Below are 14,967 nucleotides of genomic sequence, written 5' to 3'. Positions count from 1 at the left end.
TTTCTTTGGCTGTCACTTCTTCACCCTGACCTGTCTTATTTGGCTCAGCAGAACTAAAATATATATCCTGCTGCTTTTACACACGCACTCACATAAGCTCAGCGATTCTCTGCGCGATCAACCTCTCACATGTTTAAGCTGCGGGAGATTTCACTTGTCATGTTTGCATAGTAAGCTAACGATTAATAAGACGATGTCAGAGGAATTGGTGCACAAATTATCGTCACTCACAGATCAGTGCTGTCGCTCTCTATACACAGTTCACGCGATTGCAAAGTGAAAGCAAAAAAACAAGCGCAAATTCAAACGCGATTTCAATATGTCACATATTGACAGTGGCTCACCGATGCCAATGACATAATTACCCAGCTACATTTCTGAAAGAATGCAAAAGCATTGACATATATTTTTCCTTCCTACAATAGCCCGACGGGCAGGGCAGAGATAGATTTTGGTAGCCCGACTGGAAAAATCGCTAGCCCCAAGACGTCGGGCTAGAGATATTACGAGCCCTGTATCTGATTGAGGAATCACTCATCTTTGGAAAAGAGAGTTTACTACAGAGAAATGGCTCTTTCCAAAATAAAAGCTATACTATACGCTTCTTCTGGGCTATATTCTCAGCAGCATATTAAACATATCAGGTCCCCATAAGGAGAATCATGTGCTAACAGCTGTCTAAATGACTCGGGTAAAGTTAGTAGCATGCTTGTTGTTTTTGTCTGCTTCCACTTGTCTTTGCACTAGGATGATGTCGGCGTAAATGTGCAGTCATATTTGTTGTGTTCCCACTAGTGCTGTGAGCATTAATCTCGTTGAAATGACCTTAACGCCACAACACGGCAAATCTCCGTTAACGAGCTACCCCTGATCGCCCCGTGCGTGGGGCTAGACGGCCAACACGTTAACGAGCTAACTGTGCTAACACACTAGTTCCCACTAGAGATGGACCGATCCGATATTACGTATCGGTATCGGTCCGATACTGACCTAAATTACTGGATCGGATATCGGAGAAAAATAAAAAATGTAATCCGATCCATTAAATATCACGAAAGCACCTCACAAAACTTGCAACACGCTGTAACTCACCTCAGAACGTTAGCACGTCGGAGCAGTATGCATCACGTGATAGAGCGGCTGTGGCATGCGGGACCTGTTGGTGGTCTGGATAGCATGTGGAGCTTCGCTAGCAACCCGGCATTTCATCTCCGACAAAGTTATCCCCGAGAGAAGTAAAGCAAGTGTGTAAGTCCATCTCTGAATGTATGTAAAGCATTCCTGCGTTAAGCTTAACAAGCGACTGCCTCTTCTTGCTGCTACTTCAATCATGAAACTGCTTAATGATCAGCTGATCGGCTTTTCTGTCGCGAGTGAGTCCGTCTCTCTGGTTTGTTTTTGGCCCACTTTGCACCAGAAAGAGGAAACCAGTGGCTGAACAACAGCAGCACGTTTAAGCTTGATAAGCTGTTGTTAGAATGTATTTAATATTTCTTTCTACTCGAGGATCTTTTTCTACGTAGCTGACGGCTGGTAACTGTGCAGGGGCGGATCTAGCAAAGTTTAGCCAGGGGGGCCGATAGGGCATTAACAGGGAAAAGGGGGCACAAAGACATACTTTTCTTTCTTATTCTCATTTAAAATGTCTAGCTTTTAATAAATAATTATCCGAATCTTACACCCAAAGTTTTAATTTGATGTAAAATGAATAGAAGTCAATTACTGTATATAGTATATAGTGACTATTAAGTCTAATATATATACCCTAGTAAGCTATAGTACTTTTTCCTTTGGAAAGGTACCATCTGTGCAGTCTGCAATTTTGTTGAAGAAAGATGTTGAATCTATTTAATATTTCTTGAAAAATAATTGATTTCTGTGCATTTTTTTTCACACTGAATCAAATTAAGGTTGATTACGTCGATTAAGCATCATGAGGTGGAGTGTGAGGGGTGGTTCCCTATTTTTTATTTATTTATTTTTGTTGTTGCTGGGAGTTGGAACCCTATTAGTTAGGTTGCTTAATATTTATGCTAAGTACTCTTTAAAATACCAGAATAGGGAGGATGGTGTAGGTTTAAGTTTATTAGATTGATCAGTATTGCTGAACTATGAAATTTTTTTTTTTTGCATACAGGTATAACAGAATAGCTTTAGTGTAGTTGTTGTTTTAAACTTGAGTATGAACTTATACAAAATGCAGCAAGATATTTAAAAAAACAGTTTTGTTGATTAAAAAACACTATATCGGATTCATATCGGTATCGGCAGATAACCAAATTTATGATATCGGTATCGGACATAAAAAAGTGGTATCGTGCCATCTCTAGTTCCCACCCATGTAATTGAGCATTGCGTGGCACATCCAACATACTGTTTTACTTTAGTCCATGACTCGCTTACCTTCAGGGTCATACGTCACATGAAAACCAAAATAATTCCAAACGTCAGATCTGCGCTCGACAGTGCAGCCTAGGCGGAGTAGTCGAACGCAGATTCACTGAGCGCTCAACACAGACAGCATCGTCAGAAGGAAAGTTGATAAAATAAATTACAAATTTTGTATTGTTCGATACATATGCGTACCGAACCGAACGGTTCAATATCGATACGAATATCGTTGCACCCCTAATATATATATATATATATATATATATATATATATATATATATAAAACACCCAGCACGCCCCTGCGGGCGGTTTATCCTTCAAGCTCGGGTCCTCTACCAGAGGCCTGGGAGCTTGAGGGTCCTGCGCAGTATCTTAGCTGTTCCCAGGACTGCGCTCTTCTGGACAGAGATCTCCGATGTTATTCCCGGGATCTGCTGGAGCCACTCGCCTAGCTTGGGAGTCACCGCACCTAGTGCTCCGATTACCACGGGGACCACCGTTACCTTCACCCTCCACATCCTCTCGAGCTCTTCTCTGAGCCCTTGGTATTTCTCCAGCTTCTCGTGTTCCTTCTTGCTGATATTGCTGTCATTCGGAACCGCTACATCGATCACTACGGCCGTCTTCTTCTGTTTGTCTACCACCACTATGTCCGGTTGGTTAGCCACCACCATTTTGTCCGTCTGTATCTGGAAGTCCCACAGGATCTTAGCTCGGTCATTCTCCACCACCCTTGGGGGCATCTCCCATTTTGACCTCGGGACTTCCAGGTTATACTCCGCACAGATGTTCCTGTACACTATGCCGGCCACTTGGTTATGGCGTTCCATGTATGCCTTGCCTGCTAGCATCTTGCACCCTGCTGTTATGTGCTGGATTGTCTCTGGGGCATCTTTACACAGCCTGCACCTGGGGTCTTGCCTGGTGTGATAGACCCCAGCCTCAATGGATCTTGTACTCAGAGCTTGTTCTTGTGCTGCCATGATTAGTGCCTCTGTGCTGTCTTTCAGTCCAGCTTTGTCCAGCCACTGGTAGGATTTCTGGATATCAGCCACCTCCTCTATCTGCCGGTGGTACATACCGTGCAGGGGCCTGTCCTTCCATGATGGTTCCTCGTCTTCCTCCTCTTTCTTGGGTTTCTGCTGCCTGAGGTATTCACTGAGCACTCGGTCAGTTGGGGCCATCTTCCCAATGTATTCTTGGATGTTCGTTGTCTCATCCTGGACTGTGGTGCTGACACTCACCAGTCCCCGGCCCCCTTCCTTCCGCTTAGCGTACAGCCTCAGGGTGCTGGACTTGGGGTGAAACCCTCCATGCATGGTAAGGAGCTTTCTTGTCTTTATGTCAGTGGCTTCTATCTCCTCCTTTGGCCAGCCTATTACCCCAGCAGGGTACCTGATCACGGGCAGGGCGTACGTGTTGATGGCCCGGATCTTGTTCTTACCATTCAGCTGACTCCTCAGGACTTGCCTGACCCTCTGCAGGTACTTGGTGGTTGCAGCCTTTCTAGCGGCCTCTTCATGGTTCCCATTTGCCTGCGGGATCCCCAGGTACTTGTAACTGTCCTCTATGTCTGCAATGTTGCCTTCTGGTAGTTCAATCCCCTCAGTTCTGACTACCTTCCCTCTCTTTGTTACCATCCGACTACACTTCTCCATATTGCAAGCCCTGTATCTGATTGAGGAATCACTCATCTTTGGAAAAGAGAGTTTATTACAGAGAAATGGCTCTTTCCAAAATAAAAGCTATACTATCCGCTTCTTCTGGGCTATATTCTCAGCAGCATAAGGAGAATCATGTGCTAACAGCTGTCTAAATGACTCGGGTAAAGTTAGTAGCATGCTTGTTGTTTTTGTCTTTGCACTAGGATGATGTCGGTGTAAATGTGCAGTCATATTCGTTGTGTTCCCACTAGTGCTTTCAGGTTAATCTCGTTGAAATGACCTTAACGCCACAACACGGCAAATCTCCGTTAACGAGCTACCGCCGATCGCTCCGTGCATGGGGCTAGACGGCCAACACGTTAACGAGCTAACTGCGCTAACACACTAGTTCACACCAATGTAATTGAGCATTGCATGGCACATCCAACATACTGTTTTACTTTAGTCCATGACTTACCTTCAGGGTCATACGTCACATGAAAACCAAAATAATTCCAAACGCCAGATCTGAATGAGGGTCAATTTGCCTGTTGCAAGGAGAGCTTAACCACTGTCTCGCTAGCTTGTCCTGTGCTCTTCCTTCTGACTATGCTGTCTGTGTGGAGCGCTCAGTGGATCTGCGCTCGACAGTGCAGCCTAGGCGGAGTAGTCGAACACAGATTCACTGAGCGCTCAACACAGACAGCATCGTCAGAAGGAAAATTGATAAAATAAATTACAAATGTTGTATTGTTCGATACATATGCGTACCGAACCGAAAGCACTGTATCGAACGGTTCAATATCGATACGAATAATATATATATATATATATATATATATATATCCCAGTTTTGGGTGTTCAGGAAATAGCTAATGATATTTTAAAGCAAAAATATTAGGTTAAAGTTACCTTGCATCTATAAAAACTGTGACCATTGAAAAAACTTTCACCAGTGTCGAAAATAGGTCAGTTCGTCTTTTTAATTTATTGTACAATAAAAACGTTTTTTATCGCTCATGCATAAACAGAAATTGTAAAACAGTTTAGATTAGCTCGACCAAATCCTGCTGAGAGTGGCAACACTCTGTTGCTGTACCGTTGTTGGTGCTGTATCCTGCAACTGCAAATCTAAATGGTTCAAGTCTCACTCCAAACTTGTCACTGATGATCATTTGGCAAAGGCCCCTTGATGCCATACTTCAGTGCACTGGGTAACTGTTTAAGATAATGTGTTTAATTAACAGGGTAACTTAATAGTCCCTTCATGCAGAAAACTGTAGCTAAATGTGTAATGTGCTAAAACATCACTATGGTAACACAAGAGAAGTCAGGAGAAATTTAACTTGAAATCTAACCAAAACTTAACAAGATGTTTTCACTTGAAGATTAATCAATAATCATTCATGAGAAGTTGGGGTGTCATATACAATGATGGTGCATAGCATTGCAGCGGATTCTTAGTTTTCAAAGGTATGATGTACAGAAAGATTGACCTCACTGAGATAAGGGAGTTTAACCATAAAATCCCTAGAGCACACCCTGGTACAGCAGCCAGGAGGCAATAGGAAGCTTATGCAATGGAGAGATCAGGAAGTTGGCTTGATAGCCATTCCAAAAGCTAACAGACTGATCCTGTCTCTTTTTCTGGTCCACTCACTGGACAACAAGGTGGACAAGGTTTGGGGTTTTCAGGAAGTTGAAGAACTGTGCTGTACTTTGACTTTTGGGAACCTTGCTAAACAGCAGCAGATTCAACCATCCAGATCGATGGCATGCCACGCTTTCATGTGTATCGAGGCCATCTGGCAGGGAAATATCCAGGATGTGTACATAAACAAAAGTTGGTACAAATCTTGGTTTTGGTAAACAGTCACGGTGTCGAGGTCCTGAGAATATTTGACTGTCAAAGCCGGCCGCACTGTCTTGCAAGTTTACAGTGGTGTTTTTCACGATTGTTTACATCTAATAGTAGTTAAAGAAGAAGTACAGACAGGTTTATTGTGAAATGCTCCAGTAAAAGCTCCACTGGGTTTTGTTGTGCTGCTGCTGCTCTGAGGGTTACTGTTCTTCATGGGTCTAAACAACTAAATGAAACATAAATGTTGTTCATTTATGCTGTTTAATCTGTTGGAGGTGCTGACTGAAATCCCGGACGCCTCTCTCTCACAGGCAACAATACCTGCCATAATCACCCTCATTTATATCATTATAGGGTCTTGCCCATACAACATACAGCTCCTCGAGGCAGCTGTTATTGTGATTTAGTGCTATATAAGTAACACTTGAAACTGAAATAAATTTATTCTAATTGAATTCCCAAAAATGACTGAATGACTAAAAGATGGTGGCCTCCACCCTCATGGTCACGAAGTACTTCAAACGGCTGGTTATAGCCCTGATAAAGGACATCGATGTCACTGTGGATCCACACCAGTATACCCACAGGAAAAACCATTCCACAGACGATGCCATGTCATCAGTAGTTCCTGCATTTTTCATAAACCTGAAAAGTTTATGCCTGCTCTTTCTTTCTTCAATCTAATTTCTTCCATCAAAATTCACAACATTTACTCCTCTCCCATCATCTTCAGCACGAAGGATGCATGAAGGATGTTGGCAGCAGCCTCTTGATGACCTTACATATACAGCAGCGTCCTGTATTTTTAAAGACGCTCCTCACCCAGGAGATACACCTGTCCCCTCCCATCAGGTAGGAGGCTGTGAAGAATCAGGTGCAAAACTCTGATTTTCAGAGGCTTCAGGGGAAATGTTTACCCAGCTTCTGGAATACTGCCAGGGCATAGTTAATGCTAAAGACTCACAGGAGACATTTACAACCTGTTCCCAACATTTCCCAACATGGAATGTTTGGCACAAGCTGTGAGCCAACCTCTGTAATGAACTGTTTGGTAAATTCTTGTGCTAAAATGCCCAGTGACTGTAAGTCTGGCCAACACATCCCCAGAGACAGGGCTACAGCCCCCAGTTAGCTCTGCCCCCCTGGAGAATCTAAAGCAAGAACAGCCACAGTCCCTGTCCCAAGTTAAGCTCGTTGGGTTCTCTGCTAAGCCAGCCCAAGCCAGAGGTGCGTCTCCTTGGCCATCGCCATTGTAGGCTGCCATCGAAGCCACTTGAGGGTCTCCCTCACCATCATCAGCCGCTGGCCTCCATAGTTACTCCATCTCTGTTGATGCCCACTCAGCGAGCCTCCAGAGTTTCTCCATCTTAGCTATTGACCTCCTGGCAGACCCCGTGAACTATGTTGTCAGCAGTCCCTGCCTCTGAATCAAGCCAGTGTTCAAGCTGACTCCCTGATCTGCGCTGCCTTCTGTTTAGCTCCATGGACCAGGCCCCTGGACTATATTTGTTGTTTTATTTGAGCTCAGAGACTCTTTTTGTTCTGATTTTATTCCCAATGCACCCCCAAACCATCAGAGATGCAACCCTTTGAACTGAGCACTGATAACAAGATGGTCCTCTTTTCTGTGGTCTGGAGCATGCAGCATCCATGTTTTCCAGAAAAATGTTAGAATTGTCTGACCACACAACTCTTTTCTTCTTTGCCTATTTCTATTTTAAATGAGCTTTGGCCCAAAGAAGACAGCAACATATATAGTACGCATGCATGAACCATCAGTTGCTCCTGCTTTTTTCTCCATACTTTAACTTTTCTTTCTCTTTTACTCTTACTTTACGTTTTCTCTTTTACGTAATTTCCTCAGGGACTAATAAAATATTATGATTCTGATTCAGTGTGTCTGGATCATTCTTCTTCTTTGCATCATACACTATATTATTATTTTTTACAAAGACTTGTGAAACAGTGGGTTACTTTCAGCAGGTCCAAACTTTGCTTCAGGTCCCAAAGTCAAACTAACACTGAGAGTTACAAACTGTCTACAAACTTTCATCTTTAAGAAAACGATCAGTGTGGCTGCTCTACCAGGTGTAACAATTAAGTTTAACATCCAGGCATCCATGAAAACAGAATTTATGAAGTAGCCGTGCAACAATTTACTTCAATTTATCCAATTATGAATTCTCCTACTACTTGATATTCCATAGTCAGCTGTTAGTGGTATTATAACAATGCTGAAGTGAAGTCAGCCTTGAATACAGATCTGTTGCCAGTTGAACTAATAACTGGATAAATTTTCCCGTAGTGGTTTCTTTTTAGGACTACTTACTTTTCCACTAGTTTGTTCCCTCTCATTCAAATGAGCTAATGTTTTTCATGAGAGTTATATTGTCTCAGTTTAAACATTTGGTATGTTTTCTGTGTTAGACAATGTGAATAAAAGTGAATAAAATACAGGTTCATGATATGTGCAAATCATTGCATTCTGTTTTATTTACATTTTACACTGTCCCAACAATTTGGGAATTGGGGATGCAGATGTTATTAAAAATGTGTTAGCATAGCTACTGTATATAGTTTATACATATATCAGAATCAGAATACTTTATTGATCCCTAGGGGAAATTATGTTGGTTACAGTGCTCCAGTACAAACAGTAACAAAAACAGACAATTCAAGAAGTTAGAAATAGCACAATATATATACATACATATAAGTCACTTACTGATTAATATCTGAAAAAGAAAGAAAGAAAGAAAGAAAGAAAGAAAGAAAGAAAGAAAGAAAGAAAGAAAGAAAGAAAGAAAGAAAGAAAGAGAGAAAGAAAGAAGAGCATGTGCAGAAAGGGTGTAGCTATTGCAGTGTTTACAGTGTGTTAGATGGAGGAGTTGTACAGGGACCTGGCCACAGGCAGGAATGGTTTCCTGTGTTGTTCAGTGGTGCTTTTTGGTAATCTCAGTCTTTTACTGAACGTGTTCCTGTGACTGACCAACATGTCATGGAGTGGGTGGGAGGTATTATCCAACATTGTCTTTATCTTGGACAACATCCGCCTCTCTGACACCACCTTAAGAGAGTCCAGCTCCATCCCCACAACATTACTGGCCTTGTGGATCAGTTTATTGAGTCTGTTATCATCAGCAACCCTCAATCTACTCCTCCAGCATGCAACAGCATAGAGGATTGCACTGGCCAAGACAGAGAAACTGTAACAGGCCACATGCTGGTTGGCGCATGTGCACTGATATGACAGGAATTTTGGGCTTTTATATTTTTATCCATTCATTGTTAAGTTCTTAGACACTTATTGGCAACATGATAGACAACAGGCATTGACTTCCTCTTCTCTTAAACTAAAACTGACAAATTAAAGTTGTACTAGCTGTTTCTTTCATACTTTTATTGGCCATTTTCTCATTTTAAACATAGATTTGTTTTTAAATAATTAGTTTCTTTTTATGTAAAAGTGCAAAGGAGCTAGAGCTTCACTGGCACTTGGTTTTCATATATGCTTGAGAAATGAATGATCACTGTTCTGGTTCCCGCTAAAGACACAAATTGCAAACCTACCTGCCGTTAATGTGAGTTATAAGCTTTGATTCATGCCCTATTATCCTGCATTGTCTTATCTAACGTTGCAGTTCTCTGAGCCATCAAGGTCACACGCTCTCTTCTTAGAAAGTGCACCACAATGAATTTACAATGAATTCTTGTTAGGGTCTTTGTGTTGCAATATAAAACAACTGCTGTTTTGAATCGGTGATACATAAATAAAACTTGAATAGAATTAAATTGACCGTGATGATGTAAAAAGGAAGAAAGGAAAGCACGATGCATAAAAGTCGACACAGCCAAAGTCCGGTTATTTCTACACTCAGTTTCATATGTTGCTGCTTTTCTCACAACTAAGAAATGGCTTTATTACAGAAACATAATTACCCTGTGGGGGGGTTGCAAGTCAAAAATAGACACAAGCTGGTAATATTTGAAACATTCAGTGTCTACCAACAAGTTAACGAGTTAACTGAAGCTGGCTTATTGTTTATGGAAGTGAATTTTGATGGCTATTTTTGGAATGGTTGTGAATGATTAGCAGTAGGTGGAAATGTCTAAGCTGTGGGCTGGAAGAAGGTCAGAAAGATACACAGTCATAAGAAAAGAAAACAGAAAAAAACAGACGTTTGTCAGCAGTCAGTTTCTTTAATATCTTGGTATACTTTGTGGATTTCTTGATGAACAGAAATAAATACATTTAGTAAGTGCAAAAAATATCCACACACATGCATAATGATCTCCAAATGCAATACAAACAAAGGCATTGTGTCTTAATTAATCCACTTCTTAAACCAAACCTGTATCCTCGATTTGGACTGGGCACTATTGAGGTCTTCCAACACTAATTCAGCTCAATTCAATTCGGTTTTATCTGCATACACTGAATCACAACAAGAGTTCATTCAAGAAGCTTTACATTTTACAGTCATTCAGAGAAAACAATCCCCCTATGGGAAACCACTTTGCAACAGTGGGAAGGAAAAACTCCCTTCTTAACAGGAAGAAACTTCCAGCAGAATCAGGCTCAGGGGCAGCCAGCTGAGGGTGAGGGGAGGGAGATTAATAATAATTAATGGTTAAATGCTGAATAGTGTATAAACACATGGTGAATTAAAAAAGATGAGTCATGAAGAAACGTAACACTGACATCTAGTTACAGTACTGCAAAAAAGTTCCTTTGGTTTATATTATGCTATGAAAATAGAAGGCAGATGCAATGACTGATAGAAATATGTGCAATCATACGTGGAAATGCAGTTATACAAGTCAAAAGCGGAGATTGTACAGTTCTAGCAAGCTTGAAAGTCATCTTTATTCTTCAACACAGTCTGACATCTTTATCCAACATTTCTTTAAATAGCTTTCATGCTGCCCCACACCATGAAAGTGCCCCCACTGTTTTTTACAAATGCTGTAGATGCTCACTGTTGTACCCCTTTTGTGACCTCGTACATACATTTTGACAACTTGGCTTCCTCACCTTGTAGGACCCGTTGCTACTGATTTTCAGTCCAGTTTATTTTAAATATTGTTTTCAGCAAACATTGTAAAACACTTTCACATTGCAATGTTTCTATGTATGAAACAACTAAAATGAAACAACTTATTACTTCATTCATTCAGCCATGTTTCAATGGGAAAGCAGGCTCATGTGGGGTTGAGGAGCTGCTTAAAGCACACAGCTGAGAGTTGTTTCCAGCAGTGCTTTGGCAATAAGCTAAATGATGACAGGAAGCTCAAAGGATCATCCATGACTGACTGTCTTTCAGTCACATCCTGTATCAGGTGCTGCGTTTCTTACTCACAATACAGCTTTGGACACTGAGAATAGAATAGAATAGAATAGAATAGAATAGTCCCAGCCACTGTGCAAAATGAAACTGTGGGTGGTCCACACCAACCCTGCATGGTGTAAAATATAAGCAGTAGGACAGCACAAACACATCAGAGGACAGACAGCAAAGTGCTTGAAAGTAGTGCAAAGGACTTAGTCTGAGTAGAGTGTGTGTGTGTGTGTGTGTGTGTGTGTGTGTGTGTGTGTGTGTGTGTGTGTGTGTGTGTGTGTGTGTGTGTGTGTGTGTGTGAGATGGGGGGGCAGAGGGCAGCCAATATTTTTTTGGGCGGTGTTAATGACCCTTGGTACAGCCTTCCTGTTCTCAGTAATGGCCCCTGTGTACCAAACACCAGCAGCAGGAGAGCATGCTCTCCACAGAGGAGCGGGCGAAGGCCAGCAGCAGCTCCTGGTCCAGGTTATTCTTCCTTAGGTCATGGAGGAAGTGCAGCTGCTGCTGGGCCTTCCTTATCAGGGCACTTGCGTTGTGGTTCCAGCTGAGCTCAGCAGATGTGGGTGGGGGTCACCATTGGGATTCTGATCTGCTACGATGGGTCACTGGAGTCATACAACTTCTTTATCTCAATAAATCGCATTCAGTTCTTTCAAGTGATCTCCTATTATTTAAATTCTTTCACTAAACCCACAAAGGATTCCTTAACCTAGTTTCAACAGTTCCTTCCTACAGTTTCATAGCTCACATCCATCCATGCTATATGTGCTATATAAATGTAAAATGTAATCTTTAGAAGGAGACGTGCATTAATATTATTATGGTATGTGCACACATCAGTTAAACATGGGGTAGTTGGTTGCATGCCTGTTGTCCACAAGAGTCCATAGTCTGGGTGAAATACTGTAGAGGCCTTGTGAACAACAGGCTTGTTGACCTGCTTGCTGTCTTTCACTGGTCAAAGACCACGTCTACCTGTTCTCTTTACATCATGCTAAGTTAGAGGTGTTTATATTTAATCATAAATGTGTAACTGTTGCTTTTTAAGAAAGAAAGAACTACTTAGCCCTGTTTGCTTTGACCTTACAACCGAGTGCTTTTTTTGTTTTATTATTTTTAAATTTTTTTATTATTTTTGGTGTCTGTCTGAAATCCCAGTGATTTTTGATTAGTATTTATCCAGCAACCTCCAAAATATCCTAAAATGTTGTGTGTTCATGTACCTAACCTGATGTTGACGGTTGTTTCAGTTTTGCTCCATAAAGCTGCAAACTTGGATATTTTTTATTTTATTTTTTTAATTTTTTTTATTTTTGGCCTGTCCCGTTTGGCTCTTTTGCCATCAGAATTGTTGTCTAAAGGCAAAGAAAGATGCCCAACGGATTTACTTTACCAAATTGACCATCCCAGCCTTGCCGTAATGGTCCATTTGATTCACCTTTTATTGTTCATTTTATTTTCACTTACTGAATACGGGACAGACTTGACTGGGGGAAAGAAGGGGAGAAAGAAAGAGGGAAAGAGAAACAGCTGAGAAGAGGGACGGGGGAGAAGGGCAAAAGACAAAAACCAACAGAACGGGCAGAGAAAAAAAAATGCATATATCAATCACCTGGATCACCTGCTGAGAAAGAAAAAAGAAAGCAAGCAGAAGAGAACAAGAGTAATAGAATAAACAACATCACAATGATATATGGGAATATGACAGTAAATACTAAATATTAAACATTATTGTGCAGCACATAAGATCAACAGAGCACAGTGTGCTTTGAGGTAGGAGCCAAAAAGGGTGTAGTTTGTGGGTGTGATCACCCGTGTGTACACCTGTGAGCATGGACGCGCTTGTTTTTTGTTTTTTTAAAAGGTTCCTTCATGTAATAATCTGCTAGAGGGTGTGGGGGGGCCACAGCCCCGTCCTCCAGGGCGTGAAGCAGGTATGGAGGAGATCAAAACTCCAGACATCCAGAGGCCCCCAGAACTTGGATATTTAATCATGCACAACATGAAGGTCAAATTTTCTTTCTTATGACTCTATTAGCTTTAGTGTGTGTATAAAGAAACACAAAGAGCTAAGAGACCGAGAAAAGATATTTAACCATCATGTTTCATCATGTTTCTTCATCAAGCATCTGCTAGTAATGAATCATACCCCATTGAGTGGCAGTGCCCAGTGACAGCACGTCATTACTGGGCGGGTCATACAGTCTACGAGTGCTTAAACACATGATTGGAACAGCAGCCAGTTTGAACCTTGTCCATACATGTAAGACTAAAAAAATCTGAAAAGGAAAATGAGAATAAAATTAATTGTAGAAGCTGCCCGTCAACTTAGAATACATATAGTGAACACTGAAAAACACTAAAAAACATTGCTTCCATTAACGTCTGTACAAGTACAAGTGCAATAAAATGTCCACTGAAAGAAGAGTTGTACGAGTTGAACAATGACATAAAACATATTGTCAGTTTTGTACAGTAGCTTAGCCATTTGACTGATATTAACCTGACTGAGCTTCCACTGCTGAAAATGGGCCAAGAGGCAGAAAAACCCTCCAATAATCAACAACTAAAGAAAGAACTAAAAATGGCAGGACAAAGTTTCTCAGCACAGCATTAAAAAATTGCATTTTATCTTTTATCATGTAACTATTGCATATAAGCCCCAAAATTAAAGCACAGTGGTTCATACAATATGTTTGTTTAGTTTCTTAAATGCTGAGAAACAAAGGCTCTAAATGCCTGTCTTCTGTCTGACAGCATCACATCTGGCACATGTAGACATGTAGTGTCTTTCTCTGTGTAACAAATTAGAAAAGTGCAGATTTCTTCCATAAAAACCATGTGAATTGTTCACTGCTGCCTGCGCCAATTTCATATGATAGCCCTCCAGCTGAGAACCTGGTGAAATGTCAATTAGCCTCCATCCACCTCCACACGGTGTGCTCAGCTTCATAGGGTCCAGGGCTAATCGCTCATCATTTACCCCTGGTACATGTCTGCAGGGAGGTGAGCTAGGGGCAGCGGTATGTGCACATGTGGCTCATCACTTCAGAACATATTAGTTTGACTGGGCTTCGCCAAACCTTAACCAAACTTTATTCTAATCTGGAGTTGAGGAACAGTTACTCCATTTTTATCTTGCATTTAAAAGTGCTTTAATACAAGTATTTTTCATACGCCACCTTAATTACCTAATACAGTTAAATGTCATTTACATCACTTCAAAAATGCAAAATGTTCAACACAACATTTCGACTTGATAACCCACAATCAGGTCTGAGGGATTAGCACTGGTCTGGTACTAAAAAACTCCAACAAACAAAACCTGACATTTTGAGTTATTATGTTGAAAATTTAAAATAATAAACCAGTACTTGTACCTGTGCTGTAAACATACTAACATCTATATTTGTGCCAATTCTATGTTTGGAATTCAGGCAGGTCTCGCGATATAATTACGACTATGGCTCAGAAATAAAAATGAATGAGCTCAATTACTTGAAGAGTCACTAATATGGTATTTCCAAACCAACTACTCACCATGTACTGTACTTACAGGGCTGATAAAGTTAAGAAGTGATTATAAGGGTCAGCTATCCAAATGCCAACTTCCAAAATCCTTTCTCATTTGTTCTTGAGTAATTACACATTTATAACAAAGTGTGTTGATGCGTATTGTCACAAAGTTATGGCAGTGAAAGCCAAACAGATGCGATGTTCCATGTCGTGAGT

Source organism: Rhamphochromis longiceps, linkage group LG20 (assembly GCF_057381845.1).
Source record: "Rhamphochromis longiceps isolate RC_006_pf linkage group LG20, R_longiceps_female_GT1.1, whole genome shotgun sequence".
NCBI lineage: Eukaryota > Metazoa > Chordata > Actinopteri > Cichliformes > Cichlidae > Rhamphochromis > Rhamphochromis longiceps.
This window is presented reverse-complemented; position numbering follows the sequence as displayed.